The 25298-nt window shown below is 44.1% G+C and overlaps 1 long non-coding RNA gene across 5 annotated transcripts; it reads left to right on the plus strand.

The window, feature by feature from the left end:
- The first annotated feature begins 8617 nt into the window (after positions 1-8617).
- LOC126991150 (uncharacterized) lies at positions 8618-18078 on the plus strand. 5 transcript variants are annotated; one of them, XR_007745207.1, is made up of 5 exons: positions 9044-9569; positions 10149-10312; positions 11320-11547; positions 17130-17241; positions 17582-18078. It is a non-coding gene; the product is annotated as an uncharacterized LOC126991150 (long non-coding RNA). The 5 variants fall into 5 exon arrangements; XR_007745209.1 differs by lacking the exons at positions 17130-17241; positions 17582-18078 and adding an exon at positions 8618-8760 and having other exon boundaries at positions 9228-9569; positions 11320-11660; XR_007745208.1 differs by lacking the exon at positions 17130-17241 and having other exon boundaries at positions 9412-9569.
- The last annotated feature ends 7220 nt before the right edge of the window (positions 18079-25298 follow it).

A 25298-nucleotide genomic window follows, 5' to 3' on the forward strand; every position in this document is an offset into this window, starting at 1 on the left:
CACCTGCGTCTCCCTCTCGTCCCTCGCGTTTCGCTCCTCCTTTCTCTCGCCTCCCCTCCATTGCCCCCCCACTTGCCCCTCTCTGTCTCTCCTTCCTCACTCCCTATCTCGTTCCCACCCTCTCGCTCCCCTTCCTTCGCCCTCTTCCTCCTCCTCCATCCCTATCTCCCTCCTATCTCTCTCTCTCTCTCTCACTTATTCTCGTTTATTCACGCACGCGTCCTCTGCCCTACGAAAGAAAAAGCAAAGCAAATATATAGATAAACACTACTCACTTGCTCTCTCCTCCTTACCAAGATGGCGCTAAAGAAATGTTCGACTTGCACAGGAAACTTCTCTGGTCATTTCTTCTCAGGACGATCGACCGTCTGCAAGATCTGCCTGTTGACACAGCAGATGGAAACGAAACTCCTTCAACAGGACGAAAGGCTGACGGCTGGCGAGAAGAAGATCACCGAACTAACAAGTACTGTTGATACCTTGCAGGAGTTTATCCAGGCCAACATCGTCGCCCCTCCTGCAACGGACGCCTCATCACCCTCCTCACCTGCACTCGATGCCCAGCCACCTTCCGAAGAAGGCGCGTCACAGGGAACCGGTAGAGCTGACGCTGAATGCTTCACCCCCGTGAGAGGAGCCAGACCCGCCCCCTGAGCCATTTATCCTACTCATTGCTACAACAGATTTGCCATACTGGAGGAGGAGGACGAGGAACATAGCACCTTCTTGGTCGGTGACTCTATGATTCGCAATCAGGTGGTTGAATTCTGTGGCAGAGTCCCCCGTCGTAGGCGTAACTACTGTTATCCTGGAGCTGGTGTTGACGACATCACAGCTGCCCTGGACGAGGTCTCCGCGGAGGCCTCTAATGACTCTTTGTTCTCCACACAGGTACAAACGACGTCACCACGACCTGGTCTGAGGAACTGCTGGACAAGTACCGTAGGCTCATCCAGCAGTATAAGTCTAAATCCTAATATTATGATTTCAGGAATTCTACCACGGACATGGGATGAGGGCGACTTCTACAGTAAGGCCTTCAGCCTCAACAACTGCCTGCAGACTCTCTGCGGAGAGCTTGACGTCGAATTCTTTAACGCCTGGAACGATTTCTACGGCCAGAGTAAACTTTTCCAAAGGGACGGCATACACCTGTCCCCATCGGGGCAGCCAGATTTGAAGGCTCCTCAACAACGCCGTACGTAACGCCCGAACAACAAAAACGACTCTCAGCCACGTCCTTCCATCCCGCCCGTGTAAATAGACACCATACACCGCAACAGACTCGTAACATTGAACCCTCCAGTACCTCTATTACCAAGCTTCAAGATAACCTAAGAGTCCTTAGTTTCAATGCGCGTAGCCTAAGAAACAAGTTTTATGAACTGCTATGTATTTCTCTGACAGAAATCTTTGACGTAATTGCTATAACTGAAAAATTTATCGAAACCACTAATATTGATTTAAGTTCCGAATACAACATAGATGGCTACAGATTCTTCAACAATGATCGTGTAAACCGTAGAGGGGTGGTGTCGCCCTTTTGTCAAAAAAGCTACTTGCAACCTACTGACAAAACACCAAGAAACAGTAATGTTGAACATTTGTGCGTGCGAGTAAACATTGCAAAAGTCAATTTAAATATATCTGTCACTTACAGGCCTCCGGGGCAATCACTTGATGGCGATCTTGAAATGTACAGCGTCTTAAGGCAGTCACTTAATAACAGCGACTCACTGATACTAGGAGACTTTAACCTCCCCATATCGACTGGGCGACACTGTCGGGTACAGAAGGTGAGTCCCATAGAATGATCGAATTTCTAGAGGAAAATTATCTAAGCCAAATGGTTTCTGAACCAACTCGACAAAATAACATACTTGACCTTGTTATAGCGACCCAAGATAACCTAGTCAGTAATGTCACGGTAGGAGAACACCTCGGTTCCTGCGACCATAAACTAGTGCGCGTTGACATTAGAGCTCAAACATCGGTGACTGAAAATAAAGTTAAGGTGCCCAATTTCAAAAGAGCCAACTTCGTAGAAACTGACGAAAAACTAATAGATATGCAACTATCAGATGACGGCAATGCAGAGGACGCCTGGCTAAACTTTAAAATCACTTACTCACTCAGCAGGACACATTTGTACCCTTGTGCGAGAAGCGAATTAACACTAATAAAGTCCACCGTGGTTTAATAGCGAAATTAAACACTCAGTCAAGGAGAGAAAATTGTCTTACAGGTTAAAGAAAGACCAAAGCACGCCCGAAAACATTAGACTTTACAATGATGCAAGGCGACGAGTAAAAAGATTAGTGCATCAGGCAAAGCGTAGATATGAAGAAAATATTGCAGCCAACTGTAAAAATAATCCGAAATCCTTCTTCAGTTACATAAACAACAGAAAGGCGATCAGAAGTGGAATTGGACCTTTAACAAACAGCGACGGTGCACTAGTGACTGACAGCCAACACGTTGCAAACCTATTAAATAATTACTTTTCCTCGGTGTTTAATAATAACAGTCCTCCCACCACCACCACCAACACCAGTACTAATGTAAATCCCGAGCATGCATTGTCTAACTTTGAAATAAAACCCGATGAAGTCCTTAAAGCCCTCAAATCACTTAAAACAAATAAAAGTCCTGGACCTGATAAAGTATATCCAACTCTGCTGAAAGAAACAAAGAGCGAAATACTCTGCTCCTCACAACCGTATTCAATATGTCCTTGCGACAAGGCATTGTCCCTTCAGATTGGAAAAGGCTAACGTGACACCGATTTTAAGAAAGGAGACAAAAGTACCAGGTAATTACAGGCCCATTAGTCTAACTTCGGTTGTAGGTAAGCTACTTGAGGCATAATTAGAGACAAAATTGTGAGTTACCTGAAAGCCACTCATTAATTGGGGACTCACAACATGGCTTCCGAAACAAAAGATCCTGCCTGTCAAATCTATTAACCTTTTATAACGACCTCTTCACTGTTTATGACGTAACCAAATCACTGGACGTAGTCTATCTTGATTTCCAGAAAGCGTTTGATAAAGTCCCGCATCATAAATTACTTTACAAATTAAAGCAAATAGGTATTGACGGTCAGGTAAACCAATGGATCGCGAAATGGTTGAGCAACAGAAAACAACGAGTAGTGATTGACGGATTTAACTCAGAGTGGGCGCCGGTCACTAGTGGCGTCCCTCAGGGCTCGGTTCTTGGCCCAGTGCTCTTCATTATTTACATCAACGACGTGGATGTTGGACTCAATAACCGCATTAGTAAATTTGCAGACGACACAAAGATTGGTAACTCGGTTCTCACTGACGAAGACAGGCAAAGCCTCAAGAGGATTTGCACAAAATTTCAGCTTGGTCGGATAGATGGGAGATGCCCTTTAACGTAGACAAGTGCCAGGTCCTTCAAGTTGGAACGAGGAATGAAGTTTGATTACGAAATGCGCGGCGTTAAACTCAAAAGCGTTCAATGCGTCAAGGACTTGGGGTCAAAATCGCGTCAAACCTCAAATTCACAGCAATGCATCGATGCAGCAAATAAAGCGAACAGAATGTTGGGCTTCATTAAAAGAAACTTTTTATTTAAGAATAAAGATGTAATACTCCCGCTCTACAACAGTTTAGTCAGACCCCACTTGGAATATGCGGTACAGTTTTGGTCTCCCCACCATGCAAAGGATATTGCTAAATTAGAAGGTGTTTAGCGTCGGGCAACGAAAATTATCCCTTCCTTGCGCAACAAATCCTACGAAGAAAGGCTTTCTACCCTTAACATGTTCTCTTGAGAAACGTCGCCTCCTAGGAAAACTGATCGAATGTTTTAAAATACTTAATGGTTTCACGAATGTAGACAGATCAACATTGTTTATGATCGATGACACTTTGCGCACGAGGAACAATGGCGTAAAACTCAGATGTAGACAAGTAAATTCAGACTGCACCAAATTTTTCTTCACCAACGATGTAGTGCGAGAATGGAATAAGCTCCCATCATCAGTGGTCCAGTGTAACACGATTGACTCCTTCAAAAATAAGCTCGACCGTCACTTCCTTCAACTTAATATCAACTAGAGTAGAAATGCAACGTTTTGGAGTCTTCTGATTAATGTAAAATCACTTAGGGTTAAGGACAGACCACCAAGTCTGGACCATGGGGTCTGTGTGGTCTGATTTTCTATGTAAATCATGTAAATCTCTCTCTCTCTCTCTCTCTCTCTCTCTCTCTCTCTCTCTCTCTCTCTCTCTCTCTCTCTCTCTCTCTAACCAATAACGCCATTTTTCCCTCCTTTCCTCCATACTTCATCTCATACAGACTTTCCTTTTCCTCCGTCCGAAGCCTTAATTAGGAAGGTAATATTTAGGTCTGAGCGGCTTCCAGGTGAGGAGGAGGAGGAGGAGGAGGAGGAGGAGGAGGAGGAGGAGGAAGGGAGGGAGGAGTATATAAAAGGTGGAGAGGGGGAGGAGAGGAGGTAGAAGAGAAGTGGAAGAAGTGGATAGATAATGATGGAAGAGGGAAAAATGAAAGGAAATTATGGGTGAGGGGAGAGATAGAGGGAAAGGAGGAGAGGGAAAATGAGAAGAGAGGAGTATTAAAGTGATGGGTGGAAGAGAATGGGAGGGAGATGATAGATGTGGAATGAAGGGAGAATAGGCGGAGAACTTAAAGGGAAGAGGAGGAAAGGGGAGAAAGATAAAAAAAAAAGATGAAGAGGGAGAAAAAGGGAAAAGAGTATCAGGGTGTGTTTTGGGCAAGAGAAAGGGAGAGTGGACAGACGAGGATAAAATAGGGAAAAGAGAGAGAAATTAAAGACTTCGGGGTGAGGAAAGGGAAGGAAGGAAGGGGGAAAACATGGGAGAAGAATATTATGGGGTTATGGGTGAGAGAGAAGAGGAGGGAGCGGATGACTGTGAATAGAAGAGGGAAAAAAATGAAAGGAATTTAAAGGTAAGGGAAAAAAAAGAGAGGAAAGGGGTGAAGGGGGAGGAGGAGGATGTAGTGTGCTGGCTTAAGGTCAACCCTGGGCCATACCGTTACCGGGCGGACAAAAGCACCAAATTTGGCATATGTCTTCTCTACCATATGAAGAATAATTCTGGAAGGGGTGCCCAAAAATTCAGGTCATCCAAGGGTGCTAAATTCAAGATGGCGTCCAAGATGGCCGCCGGAACCTATTTCATCCACAGATCGGCTAGTTATGATGCAAATTTCTAGTGTTTCACGCTTTTGCAAGCGTGAAGGCATCCTCTGTGTAGTCACGTTTTTTCAGGGCATCTCTAAGCATGCTTCTCATCCCACTTTCAAATACAACAATGACATTTCGTCCATCAGACTGTGCCTGAGCTTCTGGAAATCTCTTCAAAAGTTGTTCTTTCAGCCTTGTTTTGTTGATGGCTTTGTGAATTCAAACTTCCCAAGTGCCCTACGTACATACTGTGCAATTCAGAAAGTTTGAAAAGGAGAGTGCCATTGTCAACACACTTTTCAATATAGTTGACAAGTTCAATGAATGCAACACCTTCTTTCATCTTTTCACCTATGTTTTCTTCTTGAGGATTACATTTTCACATGTGCTCTGTACCTGTTGCGGAGAGAAGTCAAACACTTCAAGTGATACTTAGCCTCAATGGCAATAAGATCTCCACTGGCCATCCGCGACAGAAGTTCAGTGTCCTGCAGTTCAGTGACCATGGTCCGAACATTAGAATCAGCATCAAAGGTGCAGAAACTGTGTAGTTGTTCAGTTTCATTTCCCTTTGTGCAGAACAAGCAAACTTGTTTGTCTAGAGATGCTCGCTTGCATACTCTCTGGGGGACTTCTACAGAGGCTGTTTCTTTTCGTTTCTTGGCTTTGCTGAGCTTGGAACTGGCAAATTTCAGATGACAAGCTTTGTGCCATGATGCTTTGTTTTCAATGAGAACTTCAGCGCTTATGTCACTTTCAAATAGTAGTTTCACCGGTAATGCATCTAGTGTGCGAAACTCCTCCACAGTGCTCAAAAGGTTTCATAGGTTTCCTTTTCTCAGCAGGAGTTCCCGCTAAACTGTTCATTGGACATTTTAATGGTTTTAGGGTTTCTTCTTGACAAATAATGCACTTGGTCCAATCCATGACACCAACACCACGTGGCCACCACATCTGCAAGCAAAGCACAAACAATACAAGCACAAGCTAAAGAACATTTTGTTGATGTGAAAACAAAAATTTCTACAAGAATTCCAGTTGATGATACTTGGCACTGACAGATGCAGCTCTTGTTCCTCCCTAACTATGTCTCTTTCATTTTTGCGTGGCTGTGGTAAAACTGTTGCCCGCAATAATCTGACCCATTGCATCACTGTTGTCGCATTTTCACATGTTTGAAATATACCTGACGTCACCACATGGAAATGATGTATTGTAGGCCTACAATACATTCCGACAACCAGAATCTGGTTGTGTCCAGCGGTCATGTGAGATACAAATAGCATCATTATGCAAGAACTCTGCTTTAGGCACTGAGAAATAGGGTTAGACGGGCAGACTTGAGTGACCATCGCTCGGCAGTCTGAGGCATGGAATTGTGTAATTTGTAAATCAAAGTAAGTTATTTAGCAGTGCTATCATATAAGCTTGGTATAATTATTTTTGAAATCCTTGACCATCAAAACCATGAAAAAGAGTTGTTGCACAACATTACATCACCAGAAATGGCTGAAATATGGGCAAAAACGGGTTCTGGCAGCCATCTTGGACGCCATCTTGAATTTCTGAGCTCCCTGAAGCTTGCCATTGGGGCACCCCTTCTAATTTTTTTGAGAAGACCCATAAAAGACCCCATGCAAAATTTCATGCTTTTGTCCAGCCTGTAACGGTGTTTCCCCTAAGCCAGCACACTATGTTGGGTTGAGAAGAGCATGACAACGCCGCGGTGGCCAAGTGTTGTACAAATTTCTTTGTATTCACTCACAGATAGAGAATCAATCATAAAAAACATATCTGTTTTTATACTAGAGTGAGAGTGAAAGAGAGACACGGGGAGAGAGAGAGAGAGAAGGGTGTGAGAGGCACGGTACGCGAGGTCAGTTGGAGACATAGCACAGTGTCTAGCGGGCTGTCTACGTCAGAGCCGCCACTTAAGATTTGCCGGACTTTAGCTAGTATCGGAATAATGGATTTATATCGGTTATCGGTTATCGTTTATATTTGTGTCTGCAGTTAACGAATATCGGTTATCACCGATAAGGTTTTCCATTATCAGTTATCGGGTATCGGGAATAAGGTTAATTTTCTGTTATCGTGCCCATCTATGGTCGTCACTACCGTCAGCATTAATACTTGCTGCGGCAGAGGCACTGGAAACAATCTTATGAGCGTTGGTCTTACTATTGGAGCTCCCGCCCCCCGGCCTCCTCGACCACCACGTCCTCGGCCATATGTTCCCACTGGACGGACGTCCTTGGTGCAGTACGAGACGAATAACAAGTCCCCACGTTGTATCGTACAAACAACCCTTTGAGCAGAACCAGCAGCCGGAAATGATAGAAAAAAAATATTACTGATACTGAACAAGCAAACGCAAACTGTAACGGAAACGAGACAGGAATGTCACGGGATTGTGCTCCCGCTGCAAGGGCGCCAACCCACGTACATCATCGTCATCATCTGCAGGGAAGGTAAACACAGCACGGGGCGCCGCTCAGCAACACGGAAGCTGAGGATCACCAGCGGCTGTCAGGCGGCAGGGAGAGTAGTGCAGTATGCTTAGTGTAGAGGAGAGTGCCAGAGGAAGAAGTGAGTATGTGTTCACGGGTTTATCTTTCTCAGTTGGTAAATGTGCCAGAACGAACTGTTGTAGGAATCTCCTTGATGCTCCTGTTCCTCTACCATACTGTATAGGAAACCAAGCCATTCAAGATGTACGAGATAACTATAAATATCTTGGGGTCAGGGTGTATTCCTCCCTAAGGTTTCACTTGCATGTGAGAGAAATCACTGGCAAGGCTGGAGGCATTGGTTACTGTATTTTAAAGGGTACCCTTTGCTGATTTCATGAAGGCAGTTTTCATCTCTCATATTCACCCTATCTTGGACTTTGCCTCTGTGGTTTGGTTCACTGTTTATACAGGTGACATGACCCAGGCTTTTAGAAAATGTTCAGAGGAGATGGACCAAGAAAATTGCCGGTTTCCACGATCTACCATATAGTGAACGTCTCGCTAGATTGAGTCTTGACTCCATTAAAGGAAGGTTGATCAGAGCTGATCCTATTATGGTGTTCAACATTCTGAAAGGGTTTTGTCCTAATCTAGGTCACCTCTTTGCTAAAAATCACAACAGACAAGCTTTTTGTGCCTCGTTACAACACTGATGTTCGAGCTCATGTCTTCTCAGTGCGGGTCATTAGCATTTGGAATAATTTACCAGAATCAGTTGTCTTGGTGAATTCTATTAATGCTTTTAAACAGCATCTCGACACTTCTTTTGGTCAAATTTTGTGTGATTTTCATTGACTTTGGGTTGTTGAGTATGACTTTGAATTGTAAAATTGTGTCCTGTGCTGTGCTGTGTCTCCACTGGGATTGCCAACCTGACTGCATTGTCTTGCCACTTGCTCAAGAGTGTTATGGCAGTGGTTTGTGTGGTCTTGGTGATGCCACATTAGCCAACCATCAGATCATCTAAAGGACAATCTACTTGCTGTCTTGGTTGTAGGCGTCACCTGATTCTAGATGGGGTTCTCCCCATCTAGGTAAGAAATGTAGGTAAGAAACCACAATAATGAAACCACCTCCAGAACATTGCCTGGGCTACACCACTCATAACATCTGTCCAGTCAAAAACTACACCATTCTTCTATACTCAGTAAGGTGATTTATATATATATATATATATATATATATATATATATATATATATATATATATATATATATATATATATATATATATATATATATATATATATATATATATATATATATATATATATATATATACACACACACACACACACACACACACCTTATATACGATACCATAAGTAATACTGCCTCTAGAACATTACCCTGGGCTGCACCACTCATAACATCTGTCCAGTCAAAAACTGCACTATATTCAGTAAGATCATAAATATATACCACAAATAATGAGACTAAAACATTGCCCTGGGGTACTCCACTTGTCTTTCCCATCAAAAATTGTAACATTCACTTGTACTGTCTGCTTGATAGGTCTCAAATAAAGGAACAAGACTTCAGACAAAAGCCAGATTGGTGAGGATCATTGTGCTGGAACATCATCATCATTTCATAGACGCCTGCTCCTAGGAGCTGCCACCAGGGGACGGCCACGGCAGAAGAGTTTCCAACTGTAACGCATCACAGCAATGCTAGGGATGCTAACACAGGCCTCCCCACAGAGTAGCATAGGGCAGAGGGCGGCGTGCAGCCCTGCATTGCATCAAATCAGCTGCCCCATCACGGCCATGCCCACGCCCGTCATTCTGGGCCAAGGAGAACCTCGGGTGGCAGGCAGCACAGCGGGGGAGGCGGCGGTGCCAGGCCAGGAGGAATGTAAGGGGGAGGAGGAGGAGAGGTATTTTGGGATATCTGTTGCCTTGTCTCTGTCCCTCCACTTGTATGATCTTCTACAGTATCTCAGCTTCTTTCTAGTTTTCTCATTGCTTTAGCTTTCCTTCTTGTGGTCTGCGGTGTGTGTGGGCTGCTGGAGTGGAAGCTCACAGTGTCAGCCTTCCTCCCTTTCTGCCTGATTTGTCTCTCATAATAATAACTGTAATAAGAAGGAAAAGGAGGAGGAAGGGGAGCTCAAGTTGGCTTGTAACACTTTTTGCTTCAGCTCTTGGAAATCAAACTAAACTAAACCATTTGTTTTACCACTATATGTTTACTATAAATAGTACATTCAAACCTCTGCAAAGTTGTGGTCAATTACTTGGTGTTCCTCTCACAACCCACGCCACAACTGGGCCACAATATTTGCTGATGTGTAGACTGACTGACATCTTGCAGGCTTTTAAGTTTAAATGTTCAAATAATACATGACATTATATCTCATGAAATCTTATATAACATATGACATAATATAGCCCAAGAATTTATGTACGTATATACTGCATGAAATTACGTCTGCAGTTGGCGATGACATTTACCGTCTGGCGAGGGAGCAGCCGTGGGTGGTGGCAGCAACTCATCGAGCGGCGTGGAGGAGGGAGCCGCCAGGGTGGACCACGCCTACAGCCTGCACGTCACCGCCCGCCATGCACTAAGGGCTGTGGGCGTGCATGACCGCCAACCAAGTAAGGGACATGTTTTTAAACGTATCCTATTTTTGTGCATATGTCCATTTTCCTTGTCCTTGTATATCATTGTGTGTTCTCATCCTGTCCCTGTGTGCCCTGAAGTAAATTCCTTCTGTCCCTGTAAATACTTCTAGTCATAAGAACATTAGGAGTCTGCAAGGGACCGCCACTGTGTGTCTCTGGGTATCCTCCCACACACACACACACACACACACACACACACACACACATTGCAATCCATCTGTGTAGATTATGAATACGAATGATTTAGCTGAAATGAACAATGAAGAATAAAAATGTATACAAATATTTGGCCCATGAACAACTGTGCTCAACTGTAAAAAAACAAAAATAGATGATAAAACTCTGGAAAATATTGAAAAACGAGGAAATTAACAGCCAGCCTATCTTCCAGCCTCTCATTCTTCTTACCGTTGTCAGAGCAGCGTCCAGCAGGCTTTTATGTTGATGCATTCACTATTCCTTTTCCCTCCTCCTCCTCTCTCTCTTCTCTTTCTCTTCCTGTCTCCCCTTCTCCTTTTCCTTTCCTCCTCTTTCTCTTCCTTTCCCCTCCTCCTTTTCTTCCTATCCCTTCCTTCCTCCTTTTCTTCCTCTTCAAAGCATATATATTAGGTAAGGAGTTGGAGGAGGAGATAGAGAGAAAGAGAAGGAGAAGAAGTAGGAGGGGGCAGGAAGAGAAGGAGGAGCAGGGGATAGGAAGAGAAAGAGATGTAGGAAGAGGAAGAGGGGGAGGGTGTTTGTAGTGCGAGCCAGTCCTTCAAAACCATTCTGTCCTAAATGTTGGCCCTGAAACATTGGTGTGTGCTCATTCTTTTCCTTGGTGAGAGCAGCGTCCAGCAGGCTTTTTGTCGCTGCTAATGTGATTTTGTCCATTAAGCTGCCTCCTTGCTGTTGAAAGAAGCTTGTAGCGACTGCACTCTTCCCTCTGTACGTGCATTGTCTCCTATAGTAATGCCTTGATGAATGCTGCTTTCCCATTTCAGAGACTCAGCCCAGAGGAAGAGCCAGGCCAGCACCACCACAGGGACAGAGGACGATGAGGAGAGTGTTCCAACGCTGCTCCAACTCAAGGTTCATAGGCCACACGCTGAGCCCTGCCAAGATGTCCTGCCAGGTGGTCGGCCTCCACCCCTACACCTCCCACTGGTTCCTCCTGCTGCCCCACTACAAGGATGTGCCAAGTATGCCCTCCAGCCTGCAGTCCTTGGATGGTGAGTGCAGTAACGTGCCCCCATGCCTCACCCACCCTTGCCTTCATGTCACCTGGCAATGCAACTCTGCCTCAGACTCCAGTAATTTATGTTCACCCACCCTGCTGCCAGCATTTGTTAAGATATAGGAACACACCAATGCTTTTTATTCCCTTTCTCCTCCTCCTCCTCCTTTAGATAGTCTATTTCAGAGAGACACCAACACAATAACACACAGCAACGGTATGAAGTTAAAGGGAAACCGATGTAACACATTGGTGCGCAGAAGTTTTTTCAATAATAGAGTCGTCGATCACTGGAATAGACTCCCACCGTCAGTAGTTAGCGCACAGAGTATCAATAGCTTCAAGTCTTCATTGGATAAGTACTTCAGGGATATAAGATTATACTGACCCTTCTTCGCATGTTTTCAGACAGATTGCAGCAAGACCTCAACCTAAATCCATATTATTCTCTCCCACAACCTAGATTGCAAGTAGCGTAAGTTAACAAAAGAGTAAAGTAACAGTTAATGTCCGCATGACAGATGGAGTGAGGTGTGGGTGCAGTAAGGTGACAGGTTACTGGTGCGTGCCTAGTACCGCCGGTAAAACGAGGATCAAGCCTCCACCTCACCCATCATGAGTATTAGGGGGGATTCTGGGGCTGCCCTGTGTAGGCCACTCAGCCTCTTCAAGTCTCCCTGTGTTTCTATGTTCTTATGTTCTTATGTAATGAAGTCATTTTCCCCCACAGCTTAGGTTACCAGTAGTGTAAGTTAAGGGTAGTAATTTCCTCTTATTTCTCTCTTTACTGTAAAATTTCCATGTCCCTTTCTTCCTTAAAGGTACATGGTGTTCTCTTCTAACTATTTCCTGCACGTTGCCGGAGGGAGAGGTGGGTGGGAAGGAGCCTTCATCTTTTCTGTCCTGTTCTACCACACGTAGATTACTAGTAGTAGCGGTAGCAAACAGACACCCTCGCCATAGACCGATAGGTCTTCTAGTGTCTGTTCTTCCTGTGTATTCCTCCTCCTCCTCCTCCTCCTCCCCCTCCTCCTCCTGTTTTACTACTCTCCATTATCAATCAGTCAGCCAGCACCAAGCTTAACAAGGACAAAAGGCATATTTAAATGCATTTTTACCATGATAAAAAAGTATAAAAATATAGTGGAAAATTACAGAGTTGGCAATGATTAAATCAAATTGATTTAATCAAATGATTAAATCATTGATTTTTTTTACTAAAAAATCATGATTTTTTTTTTTTTAACTAAAAGTCTTCCATAAGTTAAATGATGTGCTCCAAAGATGGTAAAGTAAAACAACCTATTCATATGTATTGATTCATTTATTCTCTTCGAGGTATATACCCCCCCCCCAAAAAAAAAAAAAATAAATAAATAATCCTACATTGTTATATCCTCTTGCTCTAATGTTGCCAACTTGCCATATGTTTTTTACTTGGTAAAAAATCGGGCGCCTTCTAAGCATCAAAACTATTCCAAGGGTGTCAGGCCTATCAAAACGCCAAAAAGACTATCTTTTCACAGCATCCAAAAAGCTGTATCTTATCAAGTTATAAAAAAGCTTACACTGCCTGGATGTTATCAAATCATCAAAAACACTAGATGGCTTCAAAGCATCAAAAATGGATAAAATCAAATCAATGCATCCAAAACTTCATATATTTCCAAAATGTCAAAAACATCTTCAGATCTTAGCAAAACATCGACACATTATGTTCAGGTCCAGCAGATGAAGCGCGAGGCAGCACAACAAGATACATATCAATATCAGTCTTTATTTCAAGTGACTTTTTTTTACAATAAATAACCTAAGAACCATAAAATTGAGAGTGTCCTTCTTCCCTCTGAAGACTGGGGGTTGCAATTAATCAGCAGCGTTCAAAACTAGAAATGAAGCAGCAGTATTTCATATCTTGCTGAGTGAATATTTCTAATCACTCCTGCACCTGGCCCCTGCAGATAGGACATGGATACCTCATGGTTTCTGTGACGCTGTTGCAGCCTACACAGACCTGTGCATGATTGCAAGGCCTGAAGCAGATCGTTCTCTCTAGGGGTGCCAGGCACAGTGCAGGGAGAATGATTCTGTTGCTGAGAGGGTTGATTTTCCATCATCAGCATCATCTGAATCGTATCCATCCCGAGTGTGGGCCGTCTCGAGAAACAAAAGGTGCGTGTCCATCGTGTGGGCCACAGCTGAGATAAACTGCATGTGATTATACTTTCCATTTCCATGGTGGATCTTACCCCAGATAATGGAGTAGTTGGCCGGCATCTTATTGATAGATGGCACTTTACATTTCTGTTAATTCCTCAGGCTGAAGTGCTCCTGGTGCTACAAGGTACAGACCCCGTTCTGATCTGTCAAGGGTATGACTGAGGCTTTCATTGATATTGCCTCGTGACCCCGAACAGAGTATCACTTGTTAGTTCGAGAATTTGGTTCCCAAGTTAGTCTCGATCATACTGTGTCACACCACTTTACTCGTTGATGTAGAAACATTTGCATTAATGGTAGTTGTGATGGTGTACCATTGTCAGGTAGTTGTGATGGTGTACCATTGTCAGGTAGTTGTGATGGTGTACCATTGTCAGGTAGTTGTGATGGTGTACCATTGTCAGGTAGTTGTGATGGTGTACCATTGTCAGGTAGTTGTGATGGTGTACCATTGTCAGGTAGTTGTGATGGTGTACCATTGTCAGGTAGTTGTGATGGTGTACCATTGTGAAAGTCATAATACCCCATAGTGTCATCATGGACTAGACTTTTGATGCTTTGATAACTTTGATTTTTTTATGCTCTAATGACTTAACAATTTGATGCTTTGATAACATCTGGATTTATTGATATATTGATGCCTTCTCATTTTTGATGCATTGAAATGATATGAACTTGTTGCTACACTGATGGGATAAGGGTAAAAAGCTGTTTTTGACAAAATGGAAACATTGGAAAATTTGATGGATTTAGTTTTTTGCTGATTTGATGAAATGACAGGACCAGTTTTTGACACATTGATGCTCCCCCCAAAATCCTCCTCCTTTAGTCTTTACTAACTTGGCAGGCAATGTATCATAATAATAACCAAGGTTAGCAACCAAACAGTAACAGAAGTAGATATTCTTCTCTGTGGTAATAATATAATATTCTGTCATGAAAATGACAACTTCAGGCAACTCTATCTGTCCTAAACCTGCTCCTGTACCAACTACAAACAAGTATTGAACAAGTATGTATCTGGATCCTTGACTGTGCTCAGACTTACAGGCCCTAAACTTAAACTTAAAGTAACCTATGGAGACTTTCAAATCACTCAGCAGGATATATATTTATAAAAAAAAAATAATAATAATAAAAAAATCTGAAAATTAAAAAAAAAAAAAAATCAATGATTTTTTGATTTCTTTGATTTAAAAAAAAAAATCACCAACCCTGGAAAATTATTCTAGCTACTCCTTCTCCTCTACCCCCCAACACCCCACTGCATTAGAAAGCTGGACAGCATAACGATAGGCTTGATCAAGGTCATTCATTATGTTTGAGTGCCTGCAGTGGCCGGCCCTCACTACCAGTGCATGATGGATGAGTGGAACAGAACTGGCAGCCATGAGGTGGGTGTCATAATGAGACTCCTTCAGGAAAACTAGAATTAATCCTTGGCAGAGAGGACTGGTGCCATTACTTACTAGAACTATCAACAGTGGTGTTCCACAGGGCTCTGTCCTATCACCCACTCTGTTCCTGTTATTCATCAATGATCTTTCCATAACAAACTGTCCTGTCCACTCATACGCTGATGGCTCAACTCTGCATTATTCAACTTCTTTCAACAGAAGACCCTCTCAACAGGAATTACATGACTCCAGGCTGGAGGCTGCAGAACGCTTAACCTCAGACCTTGCTATCATTTCTGATTGGGATAAAAGGAACCTTGTGTCCTTCAATGCCTCAAAAACTCAATTTCTCCGCCTATCAACTCGACACAATCTTCCAAACACCTCTCCCATATTCATCAATAACACTCAGCTGTCACCTTCTTCAACACTAAATATCCTCGGTCTATCCTTAACTAAAATCTCAACTCGAAACTTCATCTCTCTCACTAAATCAGCTTCCTCAAGGTTGGGCGTTCTGTACAGTCTCCGCCAGTTCTTCTTCTCCGCACAGATGCTTTCCATTTATAGGAGTCTTGTCCGCCCTCGTATGGAGTATGCATCTCACGTGTGGGGGGGCTCCACTCACACAGCTCTTCTGGACAGAGTGGAGGCTAAGGCTCTACGTCTCATCAGCTCTCCTCCTCTTGTTGATAGTCTTTTACCTCTTAAATTCCGCCGCCATGTTTCAACTCTTTCTATCTTCTATCGAAATTTTCATGCTGACTGCTCTTCGAAACTTGCTAACTGCATGCCTCCCCCCCTCCCACAGCCACGCTGCACACGACTTTCTACTCAAGCTCGTCCCTATACTGTCCAAACCCTTTATGCAAGAGTTAACCAGTATCTCCATTCTTTCATCCCCTTCACTGGTAAACTCTGGAACAGCCTTCCTTCGTCTGTATTTCCTCCTGCCTATGACTTGACTTCTTTCAAGAAGAGAGTATCAAGACACTTCTCCACCCGAAATTGACCTCTCTATTGGCCACTCTAGACTTATTGCTGTATGAGGGGAACAGTTATTTTTTTTTTTTTTACATCTTTTTGTTGCCCTTGAGTTGCTCTCTGTGCTGTAAATAAAATAAAAAATAGAAGACCATTAAATTATGAGAGTAAACTTATTTGCCCGGTTAATATTGATAGAAAATAATAGAATACAAAAAATGGAGAATATATATAGTAAAGTCACAACCATAAGTATTGTATGGCCATGGGGACGCTCACATAACTCACGACTCATGTAACTCTTAGAATGGGAAGGGCAGCTACATGGAGGCCTACCCAAGTTGACCGTATGGGGTGCAGTCAGCGGGTGAGTGAAGAGACGCACCTTAAACATGCTACTTGTTAGCAGTGGTGACTAGCTGTCAGCAAGCATGCAGGCAGGCCATCACTGTTTTGCCACCCTCAGAATACTGCAAGTGTTTGTGACAAGTATAATTATGGCTTGGCCAAAGACATAGTTGCCCCCTTTGTGTTACATGACTGTTGGTAATATTCCTTACAGTGTCTTGCCACCCTCAGAATATACTGCAAGTGTTTGTGACAAGTATAATTATGGACTGGCCAAAGACATAGCTGCCCCCTTTGTGTTACATGACTGTTGGTAATATTCCTCACAGTGTCTTGCCACCCTCAGAATGTGCTGCAAGTGTTTGTGGTTTAACTCTATCCTCTCCAAGGGAACTGGAGTACTCTAATGATGGTGATTATTACTGATGTCACTGCTTAACTTGTGTGTGTGTGTGTGTAACCAATATACATTTTTTGCTCTGCCAGTCACTAGGATTATCTTAGGTTGAATTTCTCATGTTGAAAGTCCGACATCATGTGTAACCAAGCCTAAAACGATTATCTGATCTAGAACTCCTCACATGAAAAGTCCAGCATGATGTGTAAGTCTGTGGCGCGCACCTTTCAGACCCTCCGCGTGCCGTGGATTAAGGCCAACCTTAACGTGTGCATATCTGGTGAGCTCTGGGACCACCCTGCCCTCCCTCACCCACAGGGATGAGCTTATCAAGGAGTGGGCGGTAAGGCCAGGCCTCACGTTGCCTCTCTTCCTGCCAAAGAGATAACAGGCTGAGGGTGCTGGAGAAAGTGCTCCTACTCCTCCTTATGCAGTGCTTTTGTTATGTCACTGATTGATGTACTTTGTCTGCCCTTGGATAGGTAAAGAATCATTTAGATATGCAGCATTGCTGGCCTGCTTTTAATGAAGGCTGTTTTCATGCCTCTCTCTAGGCTCAGGGATGAGTTCACTGATGATAAAGAATTAAATAAAAGCTCAGAAGTGTTAGAGGAAGGTAGCTGGTGAAGATGCAGCTCTCCAACAGCCCAACATAACTGCCACTTTTATCCTCCTCCCTGCAGAAACCCTCCACACTCTGACCTGTGTGTTGGCCCGCCATGTACGCCCTCGGCCTCAGCAGTCTGCCGCTGGAGCGCGTCGGTGAACGGCGACTCGTCAGGAGGGGCTTCACCAAGCGCTCCGGCCTGGATGTTAGTGCTGAGTGTTGCCTCCCAGATAGTGAAGTCGGTTAGTCTGAATTGGTCTTAGAAATCACTACGTTTACCTCAGTTTACTAAGGAGGAAATTACACTGAAATCTAGGCGTCCGGATTCTGATGTGCAGGGATTTGTAAGGGATGTGAGTGCCTGAGTGTTGCTGTTGGTGTCGTGGAAGTCCAGGAGTCTGAATTGGTCTGAAAAATCCCAGTAAAATTTATTTTTGCTAACGGGGATTTTGTAAGCTGAAATATAGTTGTCCAAATTCTGAAATGCAGGAAATTCATAAAAGTAACAAGTGCCAGAGTGCTGGTAGTGATTCAGTAACAGTCTGTCAGTACAAATTCCATTGCTCTGAAGAATCTTAATTTTATAACCTGAATTTACTGAGGTGGGAAGTTGTCAGCTGATGCAGGATTGCCCAAAGAGACATCCTACCTACCATCCTGTCCTTCATCCCATCCTAAAACACATCCTAGCACCCTGTCCTTGAACCCATCCTAAAACACATCCTAGCACCCTGTCCTTGAACCCATCCTAGCACCCTGTCCTTGAACCCATCCTAAAACACATCCTAGCACCCTGTCCTTGAACCCATCCTAAAACACATCCTAGCACCCTGTCCTTGAACCCATCATAAAACACATCCTAGCACCCTGTCCTTGAACCCATCCTAAAACACATCCTAGCACCCTGTCCTAAAACACATCCTAGCACCCTGTCCTTGAACCCATCCTAAAACACATCCTAGCACCCTGTCCTTGAACCCATCCTAAAACACATCCTAGCACCCTGTCCTTGAACCCATCCTTTCCCTTTTGTCTCATCAACACCAGAGAGCAGTTCAGCATGCTCTCTAAAGACAGTTCCTCTCTCTTTTTACACCACACAACATTCACACAACACACACCTTTCCCAAAATTCAAAATTTAAAATGGCGAAAAATTACAGAGCCTCGGGAGTCCCCGCCTGGGGGGGGGATACCATAAATTCCCCCAGGGAGGACTCCCCTTCTGGCTGCCAACTTGAGAGGCGTCCTGATAACTCCTAAAAACCTCCTCCTTATCAATTTCTGCAACATTCGCAGTCTTCGTTCTAATTTTCATTCTTTGGAACACCATTTCTCCTCCTCTAAACCTCACCTTCTCTTCCTCACCGAAACACAGGTTTCTGAGGCTACTGACAGTTATCTCTACTCTATTCCCTCCTACTATCTCTATCCTAAATTTCAATTCAAAGCTGGATGTTGTGCCAACGTGCGCAACGACATCACTTGCTCTCATGCCCACGACCTTCACTCCAGAATTTTCTACCATCTGGCTAAGACTTCATTGTCATTCTATTACTAAATACAACTGTGCTGTTTATCTCTCACCTAACTCTACTAACTATGTAAAATTCTTTGACTATTTGAACTCAAAAGTGGAGCACATCTTGACCCACTCTCCCTTCGCTGAAATCTCCATCTTGGGAGATTTCAATGTTCACCACCAGCTTTGGCTTTCATCCTCTTTCACTGACCATCCTGGTGAACAAGCCTACAACTTTGCTCTCCTCAATGACCTAGAGCAGTTGGTTCAGCACCCTACTCGTATTCCTGACCATCTTGGAGACAGGCCTAACATTCTACACTAAGAAGACCTCTTCCTTACCTCTAATCCTTCTGCATACTCTGTCAAACTGTTCTCTCCGTTGGGCTCCTCCTCCTTATTTCTGTTTCCAGTCCTATCGCTCCTGTACATCCTCTGGACCCACCGAAGAGGCAATGCTTCTGGCATTTTGCTTCAGCTCGGTGGGACGACCTGAGGATGTACTTTTCCATTCCGTGGAATGATTACTGCTTCCAGGATAGAGACCCTCTGTGTGTGCCCAGCGCATCATGGAGGTGATTGTCTCTGGAATGGAGGCATACATTCCACGTTCTTTCTCTACTCCTCACGCTAAAAGCCTTGGTTTAATCACGCTTGTTCTCGTGCTATAAAAGATAGAGGCAGCTCACAAAGGTTCCAGAGCCTTCGAACACCCGCTAACTTTGACCTTTACATTTCAGCCCAGAATCGTGCCAAATCTATTCTCCGACTTACCAGAACTTCTTTTATCAATAAAAAATGTCAACATCTTGCTTCTTCTAATTCTTCCCATGATTTCTGGCATCTAGCCAAAAATATCTCCTCCAATTTCACTTCTTCCTCTTCCTCCTCTCCTTAACCCTGACGGCAGCACTGCCGTCTCATCTGTCTCTAAGGCTGAAGTCTTCGCTCAAACTTTCTGTAAGAACTCCACCTTGGACGATTCTGGGTATATTCCTCCTACTCATCCCCCCTCTGACTCCTTTATGCCTGCTATTAAAATTCTTCCAAATGATGTTTTATATGCCCTCTCTGGCCTCAACTCTCAGAAGGCTTATGGACCTGATGGAGTGCCTCCTATTGTCCTTAAAAACTGTGCTTCCGTGTTGACACCCTGCCTGGTCAAACTCTTTCGTCTCTGCCTGTCAACATCTACCTTTCCTTCCTGCTGGAAGTATGCCTTTGTACAGCCTGTGCCTAAGAAGGGTGACCGTTCCAATCCTTCAAACTACCGCCCTATAGCTTTACTTTCTTGTCTATCTAAAGCTTTTGAATCAATCCTTAACCGGAAGATTCAAAAGCACCTTTCCACTTCTAACCTTCTATCTGATCGCCAGTATCTAAGTTATTCCCAGAGACTGAAGGCTTTGGACTTGTACTCTGTCCATGGTCGGCTGCTACGACATGACATGGTAAAGTATTGGCAAATATTTCACGGTTTTTGTGCTATTGCCCCCGAGGATATGTTTGTCAGTCCACCTCTGGGCACCACAAGAGGCCGTCAGTATAAGGTTGCACACATAAGAACTGAATTAGAGATCCGCAAGAGGTTCTTCAACGTCAGAGGTATTTCGCTGTGGAACTCTCTTCCCCAGCATGTTGTTTCAGCTAATTCACTCTCAGCATTCAAAGCATCCCTTGCTGCTCATCTCGGTGACAGACTTTTTACATTTTAGTTTGTTCATTTACATATTATTAATTGATTATTTACTTTGCTGCACATGATGCACAATTCCAGCTCTGTCTATAGCACATGTATTTGTATGTACGGAGGTTACTGAACTAGTCAGGCTGGCGCATCAGCAGAGTGCGGCTTCCTTTTGGGCCCTGTGTCTACCGGGTTCTGGGAAGCCCACCAGGTGAGAGAACCAGGTGAGAGTATGTGTTCCGCAAGGGGCGTTCTACTGGTGATCTCCTAGCCTTCCTAACTGACTCTTGGTCATCCTCTCTTAGCCCTTTCGGTGAAACCTTTGCTAATGCGCTGGACATATCAAAAACTTTTGATAGGGTCTGGCACAAATCTTTGCTTTCCAAACTACCCTCCTACGGTTTCTATCCTTCTCTCTGTACCTTTATCTCCAGTTTCCTTTCTGACCGTTCTATTTCTGCTGTGGTGGACGGTCACTGTTCTTCCCCTAAACCTATTAACAGTGGTGTCCCGCAGGGCTCTGTCCTATCTCCCACTCTCTTTCCGTTCTTCATTGATGATCTCCTTTCCAAAACGAACTGTCCTATCCATTCTTATGCCGATGACTCCACTCTGCATTACTCAACTTCTTTTAATAGAAGACCCACTCCACAGGAACTTAACGATTCAAGGCTGGAGGCAACAGAACGCTTAGGGCAAGAGGAACCTGGTGTCCTTCAACGCCTCAAAAACACAGTTTCTCCACTCAACACAATCTTCCAAACAACTATCCCCTATTCTTTGACAACACTCAGCTATCACCTTCTTCAACACTAAACATCCTTGGTCTATCCTTAAATCAAAATCTCAACTGGAAACTTCATATCTCATCTCTTACTAAATCAGCTTCCTCGAGGCTGGGCGTTCTGTACCGTCTCCGCCATTTCTTCTTCCCCGCACAGTTGCTGTCCATATACAGGGGCCTGGTCCGCCCTCGTATGGAGTATGCATCTTGTGTGGGGGGGGTCCACTCACACTGGTCTTCTTGACAGAGTGGAGTCAAAGGCTCTTCATCTCATCAACTCACCTCCTCATACTGATAGTCTTCTACCTCTCAAATTCCGCCGCCATGTTGCCTCTCTTTCTTTCTTCTATCGATATTTTCATGCTGACTGCTCTTCTGAACTTGCTAACTGCATGCCTCCCCTCCTCCTGCGGCCCCGCTGCACACGACTTTCTACTCATGCTCATCCCTATACTGTCCAAACCCCTTATGCAAGAATCAACCAGCTCCTTCACTCTTTCATCCCTCGCGCTGGTAAACTCTGGAACAATCTTCCTTCATCTGTATTTCCTCCTGCCTACGACTTGAACTCTTTCAAGAGGAGGGTATCAGGACACCTCTCTTTTTGGACACTCCCTTGACCTCTATTCAGGAGCAGTGAGTAGAGGGCTTTTTTTTTTTTCTTTGTGCCCTTGAACTGTCTCCTTAGCTGTAAAAAAAAAAAATCCTAAAAATCATCCTAGCACCCTGTCTTTGAACCCATCCTAAAACCCATCCTAGCACTCTGCCCTTGAACACATCCTAAAACACATCCTAGCACCCTGTCCTTGAACCCATCCTAAAACACATCCTAGCACCCTGTCCTTGAACCCATCCTAAAACCCATCCTAGCACTCTGCCCTTGAACACATCCTAAAAGACATCCTAGCACCCTGTCCTTGAACCCATCCTAAAACACATCCTAGCACCCTGTCCTTGAACCCATCCTAAAACACATCCTAGCACCCTGTCCTTGAACACATCCTAAAACACATCCTAGCACCCTGTCCTTGAACCCATCCTAAAACACATCCTAGCACCCTGTCCTTGAACCCATCCTAAAACACATCCTAGCACTCTGCCCTTGAACCCATCCTAAAACACATCCTAGCACCCTGTCCTTGAACCCATCCTAAAACACATCCTAGCACCCTGTCCTTGAACCCATCCTAAAACCCATCCTAGCACTCTGCCCTTGAACACATCCTAAAACACATCCTAGCACCCTGTCCTTGAACCCATCCTAAAACACATCCTAGCACCCTGTCCTTGAACCCATCCTAAAACACATCCTAGCACCCTGTCCTTGAACCCATCCTAAAACACATCCTAGCACCCTGTCCTTGAACCCATCCTAAAACACATCCTGGCACCCTGTCCTTGAACCCATCCTAAAACACATCCTAGCACCCTGTCCTTGAACCCATCCTAAAACATCCTAGCACCCTGTCCTTGAACCCATCCTAAAACACATCCTAGCACCCTGTCCTTGAACCCATCCTAAAACACATCCTAGCACCCTGTCCTTGAACCCATCCTAAAACACATCCTAGCACCCTGTCCTTGAACCCATCCTAAAACACATCCTAGCACCCTGTCCTTGAACCCATCCTAAAACACATCCTAGCACCCTGTCCTTGAACCCATCCTAAAACACATCCTAGCACCCTGTCCTTGAACCCATCCTAAAACACATCCTAGCACTCTGCCCTTGAACCCATCCTAAAACACATCCTAGCACCCTGTCCTTGAACCCATCCTAAAACTGTTGTGATACAGTGACTTTACCGTACCCAACGTTTATGTTTCTCGCAAGACACATGAACCACACCAAGACAACTCCACAAAAAGACACACAAACCACTTACCACTAATACAGCAGGGTGCTGGCTTTCCCCTACAAGCACCTCCCAGCGTTACAACGATAATCCTAACAGGCCTGATAGCAATACCTAGTTGTAATCACTGTAGGCACTTATCTTTCGAAGGGTTTCAAAAGAAGTGGTCTCTTGAAGTAAGTTCTGGAGGAGTACTGTTGTCCTCGAGACTAAGTTTAAATCAGCACTGCCGCGAGTTAATATGGGGCGAAAGCGCTGAGGTGTTGTTAGCTTGTGAGCAGGTGATGTTGTGGGCCGAAAGCCAACCATGTAGGTCAGAAGGGTATTTTGAATTATCCTTGCCGCAAGGGCAATTATTTATTATTTCATGAAAGGAAACACTGAACTATTGTTATTCCTTTCATGGTAAATGTGTTTAGTCTTCAGGCAGTGAATACGATGATACTGTCTCGGTCTGGGAGCCGATGAGCGAAGTATGTAAGTACCATCCAAGGCTTATTTGAGCTCAGAGGATACTCTTAGTTGGCTTGAACTCTTGGCCCGAGACTAGTTCCATAAAGGAAATCGTTAATTTGTCTAATCCCCTGGTTAACTGACCTAATTCCTAACAAAACACATCCTAGCACCCTGTCCTTGAACCCATCCTAAAGCACGTCCTAAAACACATCCTACCATCCTGTTCTTGAACCCATCCTAAAACACATCCTACCATCCTGTCCTTCAACACATCCTAAAACACATCCTAGCACCCTGTCCTTCAACACATCCTAAAACACATCCTACCATCCTGTCCTTCAACACATCCTAGCACCCTGTCCTTGAACCCATCCTAAAATCATGTCCCTTAGCCCTTCCTCAAACCCATCCTGGCACTCCCTCTTCCACCATTAACGGTAAAAAATCCGAATGGGGTAATGTTACCAGTGGGGTTCATCAAGGTTCAGTTTTAGGCCTGCTTTTATTCATTGTCTATTTCAATGACATAGACAATGGGATAACTAGTGACATAGGTAAGTTTGCAGATGACACAAAAATAGGTCGCACTATTAGGACAAGGGAGGATGTTAGAGCACTGCAGGAGGACCTTAACAAACTGTCAGCTTGGTCAGAGAAATGGCAGATGAGTTTTAATATCACCAAGTGTAGCGTACTAAGTGTAGGAACACAAAACCCATTACACGGGTATAGTTCAGACTCCACATCGATAGGCAGGTCTGAGTGTGAAAGGGATCTGGGAGTGTTGGTGATCTCTGACCTAAAACTAAGGAAGCAATGTATTAGTGCGAGGAATAGGGCTAACAGGGTATTGGGTTTTATTAACAGGACGGTAACCAACAAAAGTGCAGAGGTCATTCTCAGACTCTATTTAGCGTTAGTTAGGCCACACTTAGATTATGCTGTCCAGTTTTGGTGCCCACACTACAGAATGGACATCAACTTGCTAGAATCAGTTCAGAGGAGGATGACCAAGATGATTCAGGGACTGAGGAACCTCTCATATCAAGATAGGCTGAAACATCTAAACTTACATTCTCTAGAAAGATGAAGAGTGCGGGGAGATCTGATAGAAGTATTCAAATGGGTCAAGGGTTACAACAAAGGCGATATAAGTAAATTACTGAGAATTAGCCAGCAGGATAGAACTCGCAGTAATGGATTTAAATTAGAAAAGTATAGATTTAGGAGGGAAATTAGCAAGCATACTTTTATCTAGTTTTTAGAGGCAGGAACGATGGCCAGAGGGCGGCAGAAGAGAAAGGAATGTATGAGACTGGTGTCTATTAATGTGAATGGTTTAGGTGGTGAGGAAAAGAGGAGAGTGATGATTGAAAATTTTGTAAATGTTAGAGTGGATGTGTTGGGAGTGAGTGAAACACATATTCGAGGAACTGGTGTGAGTGATGGTAGAGAGGGTACGTGGGAGGGTGTGCCTGGGGGGGTTGTA

The sequence above is a fragment of the Eriocheir sinensis genome, unplaced genomic scaffold, assembly GCF_024679095.1.
Source record: "Eriocheir sinensis breed Jianghai 21 unplaced genomic scaffold, ASM2467909v1 Scaffold247, whole genome shotgun sequence".
Lineage (NCBI taxonomy): Eukaryota > Metazoa > Arthropoda > Malacostraca > Decapoda > Varunidae > Eriocheir > Eriocheir sinensis.